Source organism: Phascolarctos cinereus, unplaced genomic scaffold (genome assembly GCF_003287225.1).
Source record: "Phascolarctos cinereus isolate Bilbo 61053 unplaced genomic scaffold, phaCin_HiC Scaffold_4;HRSCAF=312, whole genome shotgun sequence".
In the NCBI taxonomy this organism is placed as follows: domain Eukaryota; kingdom Metazoa; phylum Chordata; class Mammalia; order Diprotodontia; family Phascolarctidae; genus Phascolarctos; species Phascolarctos cinereus.
This window is the reverse complement of record NW_027555847.1, coordinates 439,032,045-439,051,457: the sequence shown is the minus strand read 5'-3', so window position 1 is coordinate 439,051,457 and position 19,413 is coordinate 439,032,045. Positions and strand designations below refer to the sequence as shown.

The 19,413-nt window shown below is 37.1% G+C and overlaps 1 protein-coding gene across 1 annotated transcript in view; it reads right to left on the bottom strand.

Moving 5' to 3' along the window:
- CDH20 (cadherin 20) overlaps window positions 1–19,413 on the bottom strand; it is a 292,275-nt gene that overhangs the window by 92,764 nt on the left and 180,098 nt on the right. The window contains exon 2 of the mRNA XM_020995787.2: window positions 11,053–11,183. The gene's annotated coding sequence lies outside the window, so the exon portion shown is untranslated. The remainder of the gene's footprint in view (window positions 1–11,052; window positions 11,184–19,413) is intronic.

Sequence of the window (19,413 nt, the reverse complement as noted above, 5' to 3'; positions counted from 1 at the left end):
ATATATAAAGGCTACAATAATGGAAGTAAAATGGTTACTACAGGGAAGTCTGACTCTAAGTAATTAAAAAACAAATAATAATAGTCCTGGGAAGCATATCACAAAACATGCTTCCCTCCTTTCAGGAAAAAAAGGGAGCAGATTTCAAGGGTAGAATGTTGCAGACATTGTCAAACATGGTCACTGTTATCAAGTGCTTTGGTTTACTATTTTTCTTTGATGCAGCAGATGGTTGGATTCTGTAACGGGAAAAGGTATCTACTAAAAAAGACTATGATATAAAAACAAACAAAAACTGTTTGCAGTCTGTAAAACTTATTTAATTGAATACTTCTAAGCCGTAGGCCTTACTATGTCACTCAAAAATCTCAAAAACTTTAGTATCTCCCCAATTTCTTTTTTTTAGTGAGTGTTTAATCATTTTTATTAGTTAATACATTGATATTACAAGTGCCAATGTAAGAACTTTTGAAACCCTAAGAGGCTCCCTCCTAGCTAGGAAAGATACATTTAACCATAATATATATGATAGTTTGAGGACAACATAGCAGTGGCTGAACTAAAAGAAATAGGAGCTGATGCTTTAGGAGAAGCAAGAATCAGGAAGACAGATGCATAGTTAAACTCACCAAAATTTCTTTGGTTGATTTGTATCAATAGATGTGGCCTCTCTAGGTTCTCAATTGAGGTCCTTTGACTGAATCCCCTTAATAAAAAGATTTCTTCTGTAAAACTTGGACTCATCAAAACTACTTGGTACTGACTAAGAAATAGAGTGGTGAATCAGTGGAGTAGGTTTGGTATGAGAGAAATAGTAGTCAATGACTATAGTAACCAAATATTTGATAAACCGAAAGACTTCAGCTTCTGGGATAAGAACTCACTATTTGACAAAAGCTGCTGGGAAAACTGGAAAAGAGTATGGCAGAAACTAGGCATAGACCAAAATCTCACACCGTATATCAAAATAAAGTCAAAATGCGTTCATGATTTAGATAAAGAGGTTGATACTATAAGCAAACTAGGAGAGCAAGGAATAGTTCATCTCTCAGATTTATGGAGAACAGAAGAATTCATGACCAAACAGGAGATAGAGAACATTACAAAATGCAAAATGGATAATTATGATTCATTAAACTGAAAAGTTTTTGCACAAACCAAGCCAATGCAACCAAGATTAGAAGGAAAGCAGAAAATTGGGAAAGAATTTTTACAACCAGTGTCTCTGCTAAGGGCCTCATTTCTAAAATATATAGAGAATTAAGTCAATTTTGTAAAAATACAAGTCATTCCTCAATTGATATGTGGTCAAAAGATATGAACAGGCAGTTCTCAGATGAAGAAATTAAAACCATCAATAGTCCAATGAAAAAATGCTCCTACTCATTATTGATTACAGAAATGCAAATTAAAACAACTCTTTGGTACCACATCACACCTATCAGATTGGCCAACAGGAAAATGATAAATATTGGAGAAGATGTGGGAAAATTGGAACACTAATGCATTGTTGGTGGAGTTGTGAACTGATCCAACCATTTTGGAGAGCAATTTGGAGCTATGCCCAAAGGGCTATAAAAATGTGCAAACACTCTGACCCAACAATAGCACTTCTATGGCTGTCTCCCAAATATATCATACAAATGAGAAAAAGGACCCACATGTACAAAAATATTTATAGCAGCTCTTTTTGTGGTGGGAAAGAATTGGAAATTGAGAGGATGCCCATCAGTTGGGGAATGGCTGAACGAGCTGTTGTATGTGAATGTAATGGAATACTATTGTGCTATAAGAAATGATGATCAGGTGGACTTCAGAAAAAACTGATTTCTACAGGAAAAAAATACAAAATCCTTAGCCTGGTATTTAACTCGCTACCTCCCCTCCCCCATAATCTGGGCTCACATCTACCTTTCAAGACATATTATATTACTTTCATTTACATACTCTATTATTCCAGCCAAACTGGACTGCTAGTGATTCATCATACTTAATACTCCATTTCTTCTCTCATTCCTTACCTGAAATGCTCCTCCTTCCTGATCACAGCTAAAGCCTCAAAATATTTGTCTTCCTTCCAATCTAAGTTGAGATGCCACTTTTACATTGAAGCTTTATTTATTAGTTGTTAGTGTTTTCTTTCTTCTCAAATTTCCCTATGGTAGAGCTGCATAGTGGCTAGAAGGTTGGTCTGGAATCAGAAAGAGCTGGGACTGAATGCTTCCTTTTATACTCCCTAGCTATGTGACTATAGGTTTGCAGACTCTGATACAAGCACCATAGCTTCCAAATTTTAGCTTCCTCATCTTCTATGATCTCTATCTCCAGTCTACCTCATCTACTCCTGGGGATGGTTTCACCTTACACTAACTCTCAGCCCAAACTATTCACTCAACTTCTAAGATTTTGAATTCTGAACTTTCTCATTGTGATCACTTTTTTTTTTGTCTTTTCACTCTTCTCACAGCCTCATCCCACCTAAACCTGTTTGTCATTGCCACCATGACCTTCCTCAAGCTCTCCTCATTCTCCTAAGCAATCATCTGTTCTGACTTCCCTTTTTTTACTTCATAGCTTTGGTTTTATAGTTAGTCAGATGAACAAATGAACAAAAACAATGTGTTATGCCTCTGGATACCTTGCCCACTTATCCTGATGGTTTTTAGACTGTGATAATTCTTAATCCTGAGTTACTCCCACCATCAACCTTTTCTACTACTCAAATTGCTGAACATTGCTGTTAGCAGTGACTGCAAAATCATGTTGTCTTACTTCAACTGGGCACTCACTCGGCAAAGCATTTCTTTTATTCATCTTTGATTCCTGTGGATATCAGAACCACTTTTGTCTAGTAGAAGGAGTTGGGTAAAATGACTTCATTCTCTATTTTTGTAAAATTTATGCAGCATAGGATATTTATGATTGTTTTTCAAATGTTTGATGGGATTCATTTGTAAATCTTTCTGAACTGGATTCATTCTGCTTTGGGAATTCATTTATTACTTTTTAAATATTTCTCTTTTTAAGATTATGTTATTTATAATTTCTACTTTGTTGGTTTTAGTAGTTCATATTTAATATTAATGCCTTTCATTTAAAATTTAAGTTTTGTTGACATGTAAAAAGATCTAACATGTTCTGATATTTTTCCATATTTCCTCTCAATTTGTTATGAATTCCATATGGCATAAAGGGCAGAGAACTAGACTTAGGACTAGTATAATGCAAATTTGAATTCTGCTTCTTTTAATTACTTCTAATTACTAATTATCTAATTACTTTCAACCTCAATTTCCCCATATGAAAATGGGGATAATAATCACTTCTTTATCACAGGGCTATTGTGAGGCTCACATGAGAGGAAAAAATGCACACGTGTGTGTGTGTGTGTGTGTGTGTGTGTGTGTGTGTGTGTATGTGTGTATGTATGTGTATTGCTTTGCAAACTTTAATGTTTTATAGAAATGTCAGTAATTATTATTAATTTTTCCTTTATAATTTTTTAATTTTTATTATTTTGTTGCCCCTGTTTTGGGGAGCTCAATTAGCTAAAGATCTGTTGCTTTTATTACTATTTTTAAGTCTCTTTGCTTTGCTTAACAGCTCAATAGGTTTTTATTTTTAATTTTGTATCTCATTTAATTTTCAGAATTTCTTGTAATTGGAGATTTGTTTATTGTTTTTCTAGGGTTTGCTTCACTTAATTGCATGCTAAATTCATTTATCTTCTTTCTTTTTTATTAACATAATTTTTCAGACATTTAAATTTTCTTCTAATGTCTGTTTTAGTTACATCCCTACAAATCCTGGTATGCTATTTCATCACTATCATTTCCTTTAATATAATGCTTTATTATTTCTGTGATTTCTAAAAAATTGAATCTTGTGTTAGCTGGTTTCCATTTAAGTCTGAAGCTTTCATTGATATTTTTGCTAAAATTTTCACTGCTTAATAGTCTAAAAAAGATACATTTAATATATTTGCTTTCTGCATTTATTTATGCCTTTTGAAAATGTCTTATATGCCATCATATTGGAGGGGATCAAGTTCAGAGTTGAAGTTATAAAATTATTTTCTATAGTAAGGTATTCCTGGTGTTTCTGATGAAGAAGACAATTGCAGAACCTCTTAGAGCAGGGCTTCTTAAACTTTTTCCACTTGTGACCCCTTTTCGAGTTTTGGCAGCATTTGGTGGCATTGCGTGTCTTGAGGGCATGTACAGTGCAAAGTGTGCATGCTTTGTGGTCAGAACCAAGGGTGCAGTGAAGTTCTACAACGCAAAATGGTCAAGTGCTGCCAGAAACACCTCAGATTCATTACATATTTGATCTTTAATTAATTTTTGATATTTGCACATTCAGAAACCTTTTACTGTTGCCAAATATTTTGTGACCCCGTATGGATAGCTATCTATATAGAAAAAACTAAAGTAATCCACTGTCTAGTTGGACAGACAAGCAATAGAATCTATCCACTTGAGTCTATATCCTATATATACAACCCAGAATCTAACTATGTATAATATATACGTATGTATAATCATAAGATCATAGATTTAGACTTTGAAAGGATATTCGAGGTCACTGAGTCTAATACCTTCATTTATAGATGAGAAAACTGAGTCCTTGAGAGGTTCAGTGATTTGCCAGCATTACACATATTGTAAGCATCTAAGGGAGTATTTTGAATTCAAGTCTTTCAAATCCAGTACTCCGTCCACTCTCTCTCTCTCACACACACACACACACAAACACACACACACATATTTAAAAAGGCAGAAAGCTGCACTTAGAATTGAGTAGCAGGAGGGGAATAGGCTGTATTGCTTACAAAAAATCACAAAGTTCTTTAAATGACACCAACTTCATCCTGAAACAAAGGCTCATTTTAAAAATACCAATGATCTTCTAGTATCATATGGTTGTATGTCATAGAACATTATACTGTCAGAAGAAATGAAATGAAGGGTCACCCAAAAGACAACAGAGAAATGCATAATAATTATTATAGCTGGAATTTATATAGCACTTCAGGATTTGCAGAGTGCTCTATAAATATTATCTCATTTAATATTTACAACATCCTGGGAGGCAGGCGCTATTATTAACCACATTTTATAGATGAGGAAACTGAGAAAAATAAAGGTTACATGACTTGCTCAGGGTCACACAGCTAGTAAGTGTGTTGAGCAAGATTTGAACTCATGTTTTCCTTATTCCATTCCATCACTCTATCCACTGCTATACATAGTAAGAGTTAGCAGGTTGCAACACTCACAAACAATGAAGTTTGCAAGGATTATGAAATAAAAGTTGATAAAGGCATGGCATCAAAGAGTTTGAGTGAAAGCAAATGTCTGGTCACAAGGTGAAAGTGAGTGATAACTTTGGGCTACCCTAACTACTAATGCTTCTAGTATCTTTATGGAGAGAGAGAGAGAGAGAGAGAGAGAGAGAGAGAGAGAGAGAGAGAGAGAGAGAGAGAGAGAGAGAGAGAGAGAGAGAGAGAGAGAGAGAGAGAGGGAGAGGGAGAGGGAGAGGTAGAGAGAGGGAGAAAGAGAGAGAGAGACAGAGACAGAGAGATAGAGAGATAAAAGGAGAAGAAGAAGGAGGAGGAGGAGGAAAAAGAAGAAGCAAAAGCAGCACCAGCAGCATAAGGCCCCCAGTGATAAATTTATGGCAGTTCTCAATTAAGAATTGCCTAGGATGGGCAGGTATGGATGAGTTGAAATCGCTGTCATTGAGGTATATATCCTTATAAGTAAATTCATAGATCCATTTAAGTATTTGAGTATGTCCTATCTGATGAAAACTTTTATAAAGCTACTGTAAGATGCTGAGAATAAGTGTTTTCCCTAATTTTCCATTAAATATCTGCCAAAGGTCTATCATCAAGTTTTCCTAACATTCTGTTCAGATTCTTAATTTCATTCTTGTTTATCTTTCTGTTAGTTTTGTCCAAGTCTGAAAGGGGCACATTAAAATGAACTACAATTACAGTCTTACTAACCAGCTCTTTTGGGGGGTCTGTTTGCTTTCCTGCTAAGTTCTATTATGTCATTTTCTGAATACATATTTAATATTGGTATTATTTTATTATTCATAATACCTTTAAGCATAAAGTAGTTTTCCCTGTTTATCCCCTTGAACATATGAATTTTTAAAGTTGCCTTTTCTGAGACTAAGATTGTCTTTCATCTTTATTTTTTTTTTTTGATTCAGCTTCAGCATAACAAATTCTGCTCTCATATCTCATTTTAACCTTCCATGTTGGGTTTTATATTCTTATTCATTCTTCTACCCCATGTATAGTCCACTATATGGGTGAATTTATCCCATTAACATCCATGCTTATGATTGTTAAATTTATTTTCCTTTTTGTCAAATTATTTTAAGCCCTTCTTTCCTTCCTTCCTTCCATCTTTCCTTCCTAACTTCTTCTTTTTTATGTACTAATTACCTTCACTTTATATTGTTTGGAACAATCTGTTCCTAGTGTTTCCTCTTTTACTTCCCCCACCTTTGCCCAGGTCCAAATCACTGGACCTTGATTCTGTACCATCCAATCTTTTGGCAAATAAGCATACGTAGCCAAAGTTTGTTTTGTTTTAAATCCCTCTGACTCTAACCCTTTCATCTCAGATACCTCAGTCCAATTCAGACCACTCCTCTGCTTACATTATTCTGCTTCTACTACTATAATAGGAGACATAAAGACAAAAATAATTTTTCTCCTCAATGTATTATACCTCAACTAATTTACATATAATTGTTTTATATCAAAAAAGCTAAAACTAAAAAAAGGAAATCATATAAATATTTGGCAACTGAAATATGATAAAAAAGGACTATCCAAATCATAGGGGATATTTGGAGGACTATTACTTTTAAGTTAAAGGCAAGTCATTGATAGTTAGGAAGCTCTCATTTAAGCCATTGAAGGGAGATGAATTGACATTGAAACCTAATATAAGGACCTGAGAAGAATTGAAGACACAGCAGGGAGACTGAAAAAATATTCTGTCCTCAAATTTTCTCAGAATACTTTCTTCTCTGATTCTCATCATTTTCTAAATTATATTATACTTATTTGTGGATATGGCATTTTCTTCAATCCTTTGAATATAAACTACTTGAGAACAGGGACTATGTTATAGTTTATCTTTGTATCTTTCCCAGCATTCAGTACAGTGCCTTGAACATACTAGGTACTGAGGCAAATAGGTTGTGCAATAGCTAGAACACTGGGTCTGAAGTCAGGTCAACCTAGATTTAAATCTAGCCTCAGATACTTATTAGCTGTGTGACCCTGGATGACCTTAACCTCAATTTCTTCAATTGTAAAATGAGAATAATCATAGTTCCTACCTCCTAGGGTTGTTGTGAGGATTAAATGAGAAAATATTTGTAAAGCTCTTAACACAATGCCTGGCACATAGTAGGTGCCGAATAAATGTCTCTTTCCTTCCTTCCTTAAAGCATATCTGTCTATATAATCAGCCAGTAAATAAAATTGTGTTAAGCACCTACTATGCACCAGACACTGTGTTAAGCTCTGGGGATACAAATATGAAAAAGGAAAGCTAGTCTCTACCCTCAAGAAGCTTATGTTCTAAATGGGGAAGACAAAACAAAAAAAGGAAGCTGAAAAGTAGGAGTGAGAGGAAAGAGAAAGACTGGGGAGGGTTTGGTAGAGATGTCAGTTAAAGAAGTCCCAAATTAGTGCAGTCAATTGAGAAATGATGAGTCTGAGATGAGCTCTCTCCTTAAATGGAGGTTTGGAATTCATGGCCCCATTCTCCAGTCAGGCAGAAGGTAGTGATTTGGTGGAGCACCAAGGCTGATGATAACTTACAGGATAATGATGTTATCTGAACTATGAACTTTTGGGGGGCATAGTGGAGGAGTCAGAGAAATCCCAAAGTAATGTAGCCAGGTGAGAAACGTCTCTCTCTCTCTCTCTCTCTCTCTCTCTCTCTCTCTCTCTCTCTCTCTCTCTCTCTCTCTCTCTCTATTAGAGAACTTTAGGGAAAAAAAACCTAATAGGTACCAAGCGATTGGCAAAGAATCAACCTACAGTTAGATGGAAATCATATACCTACCAAAATTGCTCCCTGAAAAGATACAGGAAGAAGAAGAAGAATAAAATTTGTAAAGAGTCTTAGTTAGTCTGAATGGTTTAGTAGGCAAATCTTATTAGTTTAATTTAATTTCCTTTTATGACAATCATTGTAGGTGCAAGGGAAGTGAGTATGAGTGATCTGACAAGGTTTTTGAATTCTTTTGCATCTGACATCTTCATCAAAAAGCTAGGATCATTGTCAATAATAGTGGACAAATGTCTTTCAACTGCCTATTGTAGGCCAACCTTCAAGTGGGTGTGAAGCTTCCTGGAAATGTCTAATCAGGCAGTCCTTATCAATGGATTACTTCCAGTCTGAAAAGAAGTAACAGGTGTCACTTTGCAGCACTTTATTATTTATGATTGTGATCAGTATCAGGCGATGGGCAGAGAGCATGTTCATTCAGTCTGAGGATGATAGATAGCCTAGTGAAGTGTGTGTAAGAGTATGATGGTGAGGTATTTGGCCAGTGCCTCAGAAAAATGAGATTGCTTAACTGAAGAAGTGATTAAGGACAAAATAAAGTTGAATAAAGATGAATCTTCTTATGAAGGAAAAACAAACTCAAATGCAGGATTTGAGGGTCATCATACACACAAAGGTAACACTGGTAGTGTTATGATTTCATTTTAAAGAGGGAAGTATAGACCAGGAGTGGGAAAAAAAGTAAGGGGAGTATAGCCTTCAAGGGGCACAAGGAAATATTTTTTATAATCTTTGAATTGGCAAAGCCCTTACCAGGTCACCCTGGCTCATTCTCGGATCCACATATTAAGCAAGATATGTAAAACTTGGAAAGGGTTCAGAAGAGAGCTACATAAGCCATTCAAGAACTGGAACAGAAAATGTCTGAGGAAGAAACTTTAAATGAAGTAGCATTCTAAAGCACTGAGAAGGAAAAAGGCCAAATTTCAACTTCACTATTATTTTAAGTCAATAATTGTTTCTACACAAAAGTGGTCAGTTAGTCTTTATCTGCAATTTGAAAGAAATGTGAAAGAAAACAGAATCAAACAGCTTGAGGGACTGAGATGGAAAAAAGAGAAAGCTTTCCCAACACTGAGACCTTAAAAATTAGGAAATGATTGAAGTCAGAGAATTTTCTTCTGTGGATGTCTTATCTCTCTGTCACTCTCCTTCCTATTTACATATGTATGTATCTACTTATTTATTTGTTTATTTGTTTACCTGTCATCTATCTATTTGTATATTTGTTTAATGTGAGAGATTAATGGAATAGTAATAGGAGAGTCTCATCTTTTGGAGACAGTTTAAGAGATTGACTAAATTACATTTCAAGGTTTCTTCTTTTATTCTTCAAATTTCCTACTACCATGTAAAATATTAAAAGCAAAATGCTTTTGTTCCAAATAGTTCATTAATTATACTTGGAGCAAGTTTTCAAATTACAATTTTCCATTGAAAATAATTAACTGACCTTTTTAAAAATAAAATCTTTTTGTGATCAAACTGAGTTTAATACTGTTCTAGCTGTCTCCACACTAGTTTGATGGAAAAGAATTATAAGAAAAAACAACTTAGTATTTCTTTTTCATTTCCTACTGATTGATTTCATTAACTAGTTGGTGACACTATTGGCAAAGCATGCTGTGCTGAACTTGTTTGGGGAGATAGCTACCTGCCAATCAGAGTATGCTCCTGCCATTACTATCATGTCAGGTAGGCTCTTTCTTTTCCATCCAGTGTGAACTTTTTTTGTAGCATCATTATGTGATTTTTAAGTACCTGCTGGAGCTCACTGCATTAGATGGGTATGCATTGATTTGGAACTCCTAAATAAGAAAATTCAGTCAAATCAATACTCAACACAATGTGACTGATTGTCATTTTCTTAGGAATATTTAATGAGAGCATTGGATTATAGAATTAGATCTGGAAAGGACCTTTGAGGCTATCTAGTCTAACTCCTTCATATTATAGACGAACTAATACTTTTTAGGTAGTAAAGACTAATTTCCATAAACAAGTGAACAAAAACAGCCTGCTTCCCTGTCTTGCCTCTCCCCTGCCTCAAAGGTTTTCTACATCTGAGCTGAAAGGGCCATGAACATCAGAACATGGACAAATTTACACATCTCATCTACACTATGGAAAATTTTCTCAGTGCTTCTCTTCAAAGTAGTAATACTAAGTGAAGGCTAAAATGAAAGAGTTGTTAATTGGATATATATCATGATAAATCAAGCTGATTCCAGTCCTAATAGCCAGTACTCCAATGATGAGATTGTCTAATAACATCAAATTGGGCTTCAAGAGAAAGATAAAATTATTTCTGCAAGTTGTCTCTAAACAAGATGTTCAGCCACAGATGCCATATTATATCAATCTGATTCTATTGTACATAATAAAGCAGGCCCTGTGATAAAATCCCGCAGGGAGATGTGTTCAATCAGAAGCCTTTGATATTATTTGAGTGAGAGGTACTTTGAATTTAAAAGAAGCAAGGAGAAGACTCTTGTGCTCCTGCAATCAATCTTAATCCACTGTGGAAGCCGGTAGGGCTCTATACAAGCACCATCTACATCTACTTCCAAATGTAAGCGGGGAGCTCTGCAGGCGAAACTTGCGGACTGTCTTTTCAAAATCCCATGAACAGAAATCTGTTTTGCTTAATAACTGTGTTCCAAATCGACTTTTCAATTACCAAGTTTATCACAAATCAAGTCTAGATAAAGATTTTCCCTTGGCAGGAGTTTTAAGGGACACTGGTGATTACAGTTAACAGCAACCTAATAATAATTTTAAATAACTTTCTCAGATAGCTTTGTTCACATCCCCTAGGAGCCAAATGACATTCATTTTCTGTGAGCAGAAAATTACAATCTCTTCTGTGACATTAACTTACCTTAAACATCCCACGAAGAAGTGAATTGTGGAAAATCATATGAAAATTTTGTTTAAAACTTACCTTTTCTCTTCTTCCAGAGATAATGCTACTTTTGCTTTTCCCTGAACTTTACTTCAAGAGTTCAGTTCATACTGACAGTTGCGCTGTATTTCAGCAACAACTTATGTGGGGTACTTCTGGCTTCACAATCCCTTAAAAAAAGAAAAGAAAAGAAATTCAGCTCTTAGGAAGACAGAAAAAAAAGGCTCACAAGTGTTCATTTCAGTCTTGTGACTTTGAGGGGAATGGACAGTATTACAATTCAATCAGGGCTGCTGGAGGCAAAGGCTTTCCTTGCCCTCTGTCTGTCACGTCTGGAAGAGTCCATTGGCCCAGGGGTAAGGTATACATAGCTAGCTACCAAGAAGATGCTGATGCAACATAAAGCTTCTTGGGAAGGCAGGGAAAACAACAGGAGACAATTATGTTGAGATGATTAGGCACAAATGATGCATGATTGGGGGGGTGGGGAGGTTGGAGACAGACTATGGGAAGGGGATGGTAGATGCCCTCCATCTCCCTCCCATGCCCTGTTCAAGAGAAGAGGGAGAGAATAAGAGATAATCTCTGAGTATTTGAGATCCTGGAGGATATCTTAACAAAATCAGACTTCAGGGGACCTCACATGGCCTTGTGCAGTGGATAATTTATGCCCAGAATACCTAGTGAGAGCTAAACTTCCTTGGACATGCTGGCATTATGGATAGCTGAAAATATCTTAAGGCAAATACTTAGCAGCTGCATGATATTTCAGAAACAGAAGACAAGGGGAAAGCTAACAGATTGCACGTCCTTTTTCATTTACTACTGCTCGTGCTTCTAGTAAGTGAACGTAGTATCTCAGCTGAGCTGCCCTTTCAAATTATTGTTAATTAAGTAATACTCCCTAAGAAATCTGTCATTACCAGCAGTCAGGACCTGGTTTGTTGAGTTTGCCGGAGGCAGTTAATACTGCAACAAATGGACTTCTAATTGCTGTAAGAAGTGATTTCACTGGGGACTGTGGTTCACTTTCTCCAGCAGTTTGATAGTATATTTTATTTCTTAAACTTCTCCCATCAGCTTCTCTATCAGGAGCAATACCTGGCTAGGGGATCATTCTCTAGTGATTCACCCACTGCATTCACCATTTTCATTAAAGGGAAAATGTAGTTATTAGTGCTTTTATTTTGAAAAATCCAGCTTCTTTTATGACTGAAGAAAGACTACTAATAGCAGATTTTACAATTAACTTTATCACACCCACCCCCTCCTTTTCAATTTATTGCTTTTGCTTTGGAATTGTCAATTCTTACTGTAAGAAATTGTTCCTGGCATGTCATGGACCTGATTTTGACATTTCTTCTCTCCTTGTCAACTGTCTTTACCCTAGAAGGGATTTTTCCAATTGCTAGAACAATTAACATTATTGTGTAGTTTAAAGGGTGAAGATGAGGATATTCAGGCTCAGGCAGGCACATGTACTATGGCATAGAATTTACAATGACCTTATCTATAAACATTTTATCCCTCTGTTCATAACAAAGAGTAAGGAAAAGTATTAAGGAAAAGCAACCCTTTTCACTGTGTTATAAAAGCCTTCACATGTCAATTTTAAAAGAATTGCTTCTTCAGCTTTTTCTCAAATAACCTCTTTTTTTCATAATAATGTAATATATTTCTTTCACCTTTTGACTAGCACCTTGGTTTTTTAATAAAGTTACACACTTGTTTCAGGAGAATTACACTTTCGAATGCACCTCAATGGTATTTCATCCTAACCATTTCATTTGGGTTGAATTAATGCAGAGCACTGCTTGGCTGAAGGAGATAGGAAGGGAGATGAGGGTTAGAGGAAGAGGAAGGCCATACTTCAACCACCAAATTACAAGTTCTTTCCATTTCACATTGCAGACTTATCTCACAGTAACCTTTATCCATAAAAAGGGCATAATTTGGCTGGATTGTAGTAAAACTCATGAGGTAATATATGCAGAATGGCTTTGAAAACTGTAAACCTCTTTAAAAATGGAAAGTATTCTTATTATGATCATAATGGTAATCTCCCACACGGTAAGTAGTAGGAATCCTTTGCCTTCCCTTCTCTTCCCCAGGTTCAAGTTTATGTTTTCATTCCTTCTGTCTCTGTAGTCACTCGATAGTCTCTCATCCTGCTCTTCCCTCCCGTCTCCCCTCTTGTCTCTCTTTTTTTCCCATTAAGATGTGAATGGGCTAGTATCTCCACCAATATGTCTAACCATGCTTGAATAAACTTGAAGAAAGGCAGGAACCCCTTTTGTTTGGCCCCTGGAGGGCCGCATGTCATTCTGCACCAGTGAGCAGTGGCCTCCCTCCCTCCCAGTAGGAGCTTTCCAATAATTGCCAGAACAAATTGAGCTCTGGCTTATCAGTCCCTCTCCTTTTTCAGGGAGAAAACAGAGGGAAGTGGAGAACAAGCCTATTTTTGACCAGTGACAATATAGTGTAGAAATAGATTGGATACAGCCAGTGGAGGTGTCATGTTGTAGACAGCAGTCATGGGAGATGCTGTTTTTGTGGATGATATGAACTGGCTTTGCATGCCTCTATAATCACCATAACTAACAAAGTCATGTTCTTTGTAAACGAGTCTTCCCAACCTGTCCTCTTCAGTCTACAAGAGTGAGCAAGAAAACTTAAGAAAAAAGTTATTTAACATTAATGCAGAAAGCAGCAGAGGTGAGAATAGTTATGATTCATCTTTCACCTCAGCCTAGTGGTCTTTAGATACAAAAGAGCAATAACACCTATTTTTACTAGTTAGCAACAGAAAAAAAAATGTTTCCACTGGAAAAGCTGACTGTAGAATAAAAGATCACTTAAAAATTCATATAAAATTTTCTGTATGAGCAAATCCTTTTAAAAATTTCTATGAATGTCTGACATTGAATCTCTCTCTATATATCAACACATCTGTATAGCTGCTTGTGGTTATGGATACATGGCTACACAGACATAGATACATAACTGTGCAATATAAATATGTTGATACACAGATATTAAATAAGCATTTGTACACATGAGTATATGTTTTTACATGTTCAGGTGGTTAGAAATATAGGTAGCTAGACCTAGCTATCTAGATATCTAGTATCTAGATCTTGATAGATAGATGGATAGATAGATAGATCAATAGATAGATAGATAGGTAGGTAGGTAGGTAGATAGAATGAAAAAAGATAGTTCAACTCTATCTATAGAAATTTTTGGATTTTTGCTCAAGGCTTTTGGGCTCCTCTATTTTGACAGTAGCCAAGTATTCTCTCCCTTTGCCTCTCTCCACTCTGGTAAAATAGGTACTAGATTGCCTCTCAATGCCTTCCTTTATAGAAGGCAGAATGAGCTGACTCCACTTTGGATCTGCTACTCTGCCTAGTTTTAAATTTCCAGAACAAGATGCCTCCATGACAGGTACCCCCTGGTGTCCTGTCCCTCCTACTGCCCATTTTCCTGCCTCCTTTGGTGTTGTTGTTCATCCTTCATTTTTGTTTTAATTGTTTCTTTCTGGCTGCTTACAATATTTTCTCCTTGACCTGAGAACTCTGGAATTTGGCTACAATATTCCTGTGAGGTTTTTTTGGGGGGGATCTCTTCAGGAGGTAATTGGTGGATTCTTTCAATATCTATTTTACCCTGTGATTTGAGAATATCAGGATAGTTTTCCTTGATAATTTCTTGAAAGATGATGTCTAGGCTCTTTTTTTTTTTGATCATGGCTCTCAGTCCAATAATTTTTAAATTCTCTCATCTGGATCTATTTTCCAGGTCAGTTTTTTTTCCAATGAGATATTTCACATTGTCTTCTATTTTTTCATTCTTTTGGTTTTGTTTTACAATGTCTTGATTTCTCATAAAGTCCCTAGCTTCCAATTGCTTCATTCCAATTTTTAAGGAATTATTTTCTTCAGTGAGCTTTTGGACTTTCTTTTCCATTTTGCCAATTCTGCTTTTGAAGGCATTCTTCTCCTCATTGGCTTTTTGGACCTCTTTTGCCATTTGGGTTAGGCTATTTTTTAAGGTGTTATATTCTTCAGTATTTTTTTGGGTCTCCTTTGGCAAGTTGTTAATTAGTTTTTCATGATTTTCTTGCATCACTCTCATTTCTCTTCCCAGTTTTTACTCTACTTCTCTTACTTTCTTTTCAAAATCCTTTTTGAGCTCTTCCATGACCTGAGACTGATTCATATTTTTCTTGGAGGCTTTGGATGTAGGAGCTTTGACTTTGTTGTCTTCTTCTGGTTGTATGTTTTGATCTTCTTTTTCGCCAAAGAAAGATTCTATGGTCTGACTTTTTTTGTGCAGTTTGTTCATGATCCCAGCCAATTTCTTGAATTTTAAACTCTTTGTTAAGGTAGGGGTCTGCTTCTAATGTGGAGAATGTACTGTCCCAAGCTTTGGGGGTTTTGTGCAGCTGTTTTAAGAGATACTTCTAGGGACCTGTAAATTTTCAGTTCATCCAAGGTGGTATGATCAAGGGCTAGGTGTTTACTCCTTTCCTGGCCTGTGCTCTCGTCTATGAGTGACCACAAGTGCTCTTTTCTGCCTTGGAAATGTGAGGAGGATTCTCTCTGTACCACCACTACAATGCCAGTACTCCTCCTAGCCCCAGGATCGCCACCTGGAACCGTGACCTAGATACAAGCATAGGCAAAGCAAGAGAATCCTGCATCAGCACCAGCAAAGAGATCCCTGAAATCCCCTTCTGATCAGCTGCTTGATTCCCCCTCAGTCTGTGGGCTGGAATCTCCTGAAGCAGCGTCGCCCTGGGGTTGTGCTGGGACTGGGGCTAGGACCAAGCTTGTCTCTCACCATGGTCACAGACTTTTCCTAATGACCTCCTAAGTTGTCTTTGGCAATTGTGGGTTGAAAGTCTGGAAACTGCCACAGCTGCCCATGATTCAGTCCTCTGAGGGCTGCTCCTCTGAGGCCTAGTCTTTGCTTGCATGTGTACATGCTGAACTGCATTTCTCTCCAACTCTGGTGCAATAGATCTTTCTAATCAACCATCCAGGTTGTCTTGGGCTGGAAATTAGTTTCACTCTGTCTTTTTGTTTAGAGCCATTTTTACAGGTATTTGGAGGGGTTTGGGAGAGAGCTCAAGCAACTCACTGCTTTTACTTTGCCATCTTGGCTCCGCCCCTCCTCCTTCATTTTTGAAGAGGATCAATGACATCATGGGGTGACTTGCTCATGAATTGGATTTAAGTGAGGGAGAATTGCACAAAATCATCAGCCTCACTCTCTCTTCCAGAGTCATCAAGGTCCAGTGGCAAGACAGAAGTCAGGATGACTAGTGATGACCTGGGATGTAATGGATGACTGTGGTGTCTTCCAGGTCTGACCATCTCTAAGCACTCAACAATGCCTGCTTCAGCTGCCTTCATGGACATTGGAACAAATTGTTCTCATGCACCCATTCCTTTAGTATTTTGTCTCTGCCCCCTTTGCCCTACATTAGACTGTAAGCTCCTTGATGGCAGGGACCGTCTTTTTATTAATTGTATCTTAAGCACTTAGCATAATATCTGGCACTTAGTAGGTGCTTAATACATGTTGATTAAATTGGATTGGATTAGACTGGCAGCTAACACTCTGATGACTGATTTGTCAAAAGTTTTGCTTCTAATATCCCTTAGGTCTGGTCAGAGATTATGCTGGGTCTTAGATCTCCTTTCTCTGCCTACCCCATCCAACTCTCTATGGTGCCCTGAATGTAGACTGTGTATCCCTATGTCATGGCTAGGCAGGGAGAGCAAAGCTCCATGATGAACTTGACAGCAAGCTTGGTAGATCCCAACTGTATAGGTCGAGAGACCATCTGTTTTTGTGACAACCAAGTCTATATTTTTAAATAATGTAATATATATATAAACATTTGCAATGAATGTTTTTTAATTCTCTTTCAACAAGGGTTAAGCTTTGCTCAGCTGCTTCCAAAGTGACTGAAGGCGGACAAGATATGGAAGTGGAGCCAACTGAATGGCTTTCCATCTGCCCTCTTTTTGCTTGGAAATAACCAAGCCAGGCCAACAGCTTTAGCTTTGTTCGGCATTTCCCTCCCTGCTTTTCTGATCGGAAGAAGAAGCTGACATGAAACAAACACAGCATTTCTTTTTCAAAATTGGACTTTGAAATTGGCTTCAGTTTTCCAGGAGCACAGCCCAATCACATTTCTTCCCTCAGCTCTGTGATTGTCATAAACAGTTTGTATATAAAGTACCAAATCTGGAGCCAATTGCAGAGTTAAACTCTTTTTTGGGGTGGGGGGAAGTGGAATGGAGGAGGGATGACTGGAAATATTTTCTTATGGTCAGAGATGATAACAGTGGCAAGAGAGTGCAGCAAACGAGGAAATAAATTAGGGGTAAAGGAAAGTTTTGTCACTCTCCTATTTACCTCTGTTCAGGGAAAATAAGTATAGAATGGCGTAAGGTGGTTGTGGCTTCTTGAACATTTTATTATCATCTTCTACAAGCTGTATTGAACATTAAATTGTCAGATGGGGTCATGGAATATAACTCATCCAGCAGAATGGATGAATTACTGAAAGATAAACCCTCTAGGTAGGATTTATGGCATGACAATAGGGTGGTACCTTACTGATCAGTTATTCTCTGTTGAATTGAAGAGGAAAGATGTTAGGCAGCACAGTCAGAAGCAACAGAAAGATAAAATCTATTATTATTTTTTTCTTTCTGGTTATGAATGCCCTTAATTGAATGATTTGGAAGTAGTCTCCCTAATTTTTTTTTGCAAATCCACCCTTCTACACACACACACACACACACACACACACACACACACACGTGTGTAACTTGATTCTTAAGACTCAGAATCAGTGGAAAGAGAACTGTGTTCAGAATCAGGAGATCTGAGTTTGAATCCCAGCTTTGACCTATCTTGATCCCTCCAGTTGTCGGCATTTTTTGCTCCTGGAAATTACTTTGTATTCATCTTATATTTCCTAATCTTTGTAGATGCTATTTCTCACTAATATAATATAAACTCTTGGAGGGCAGGGTCTGCTTAGGTTTAGTCTTCATAGATTCATAGGGCCTGGTATCTATTGGATGCTTAAATAAATACTTGTTGGATGAAGGAAGGAAGGAAGGCATAGCTATATAGCATTGTGCAAGTCACTTCATCTCCCTACACTTTGTTCTCTTCATCTATAAAATGAAGGGGTTAGATTAGATGATCTCTATCCTTCCTTTCAGCTGTCAAATTGTAGGAGGCCCTGCTCCTCTTCAAGTCTTGAAATTGACTCTTTTCACCCTTACTGTTGCAATAGTTCTATGCAGCTACATGCAGTAGGGATTTAATCTTCTGTCTCCTCAGCTTGCCATCTCTGCTATCCATACACATAGTAAGAGGAAGGACGTGCTACTTCATGTCAGTACCATTCAATGTAGGGTGGAATTATGGCTGCTAGGTGAGACCTGGGCCAGGCAAGCTTTCTGATGGTGTCTGCCAGAGCAGAAGGACATGCCACATGATTTGCTTTAAGGCTTTCCTCAGAATTAAATTTTCTGGCAATAGAGAGAACCCCTAGAGTTTGCCTTTTTATGCAGTCAGTCTGATTTTTACCTTCTGGCTTCTGAACAATATATAGGAAAACAAAACAAAATGAACAAACTTGCTCCCACTGCTTTAATGGGTGGGAGGGGAGTTGGAAGAGTGAAAGGGAGGAGAAGGGTCTTGACTTTCCTTTTTGGGCTTTCATCCCTTTAGTCAAAAGTGGCATAGAGGCTTTTGAATTAACAACAGTAGCATTTGATGGCAATTGGAAACCTGGTAGTGCTGTGCTTTAAAAGTCCATTTAATTTATCCAAAAAGGCTTTGTGTTTTCTATTTTAAAATCCAGTTTACTGTTCATGTATAGAAAGTATCAGCTTCCCAAGTAGTATCAATATATAGAGTAAGGACATAAAATTCTCACCAATCTAAGTATAATATGGGACATATTTGTCCGTGAAAAGGTTGCTAAAGGGCTAGAGAAAGGAAGGATAATTGATATAGAATAGGTGGCATTCTGTCCAAGCCAGCATTTGTGTTGCTTTTAAGGGAATTGGGGAGTGGGGTGAGGGTGGCGGTATATGAAACTCAGTACTAATGATAATGCTGTCACCAACACATTGAGTGAAGTGAACCATCTTGTGGACAGTCTGCAAGCCCATGCTTCTGGTGGCCTTCCACTTTTCCTGATTTTGTTCTCTGTATTGCTCCTCTAGCTCACTGCCTATTACTTTGACCTCTGGCTACGCACTTCACTTTTTAACAATGATGACTTCACTCTATGGTTATAATTTATGAATTATATTTCAAATTACTCTTCTCTTGAGACCTTGGCTAAACACCAGACAT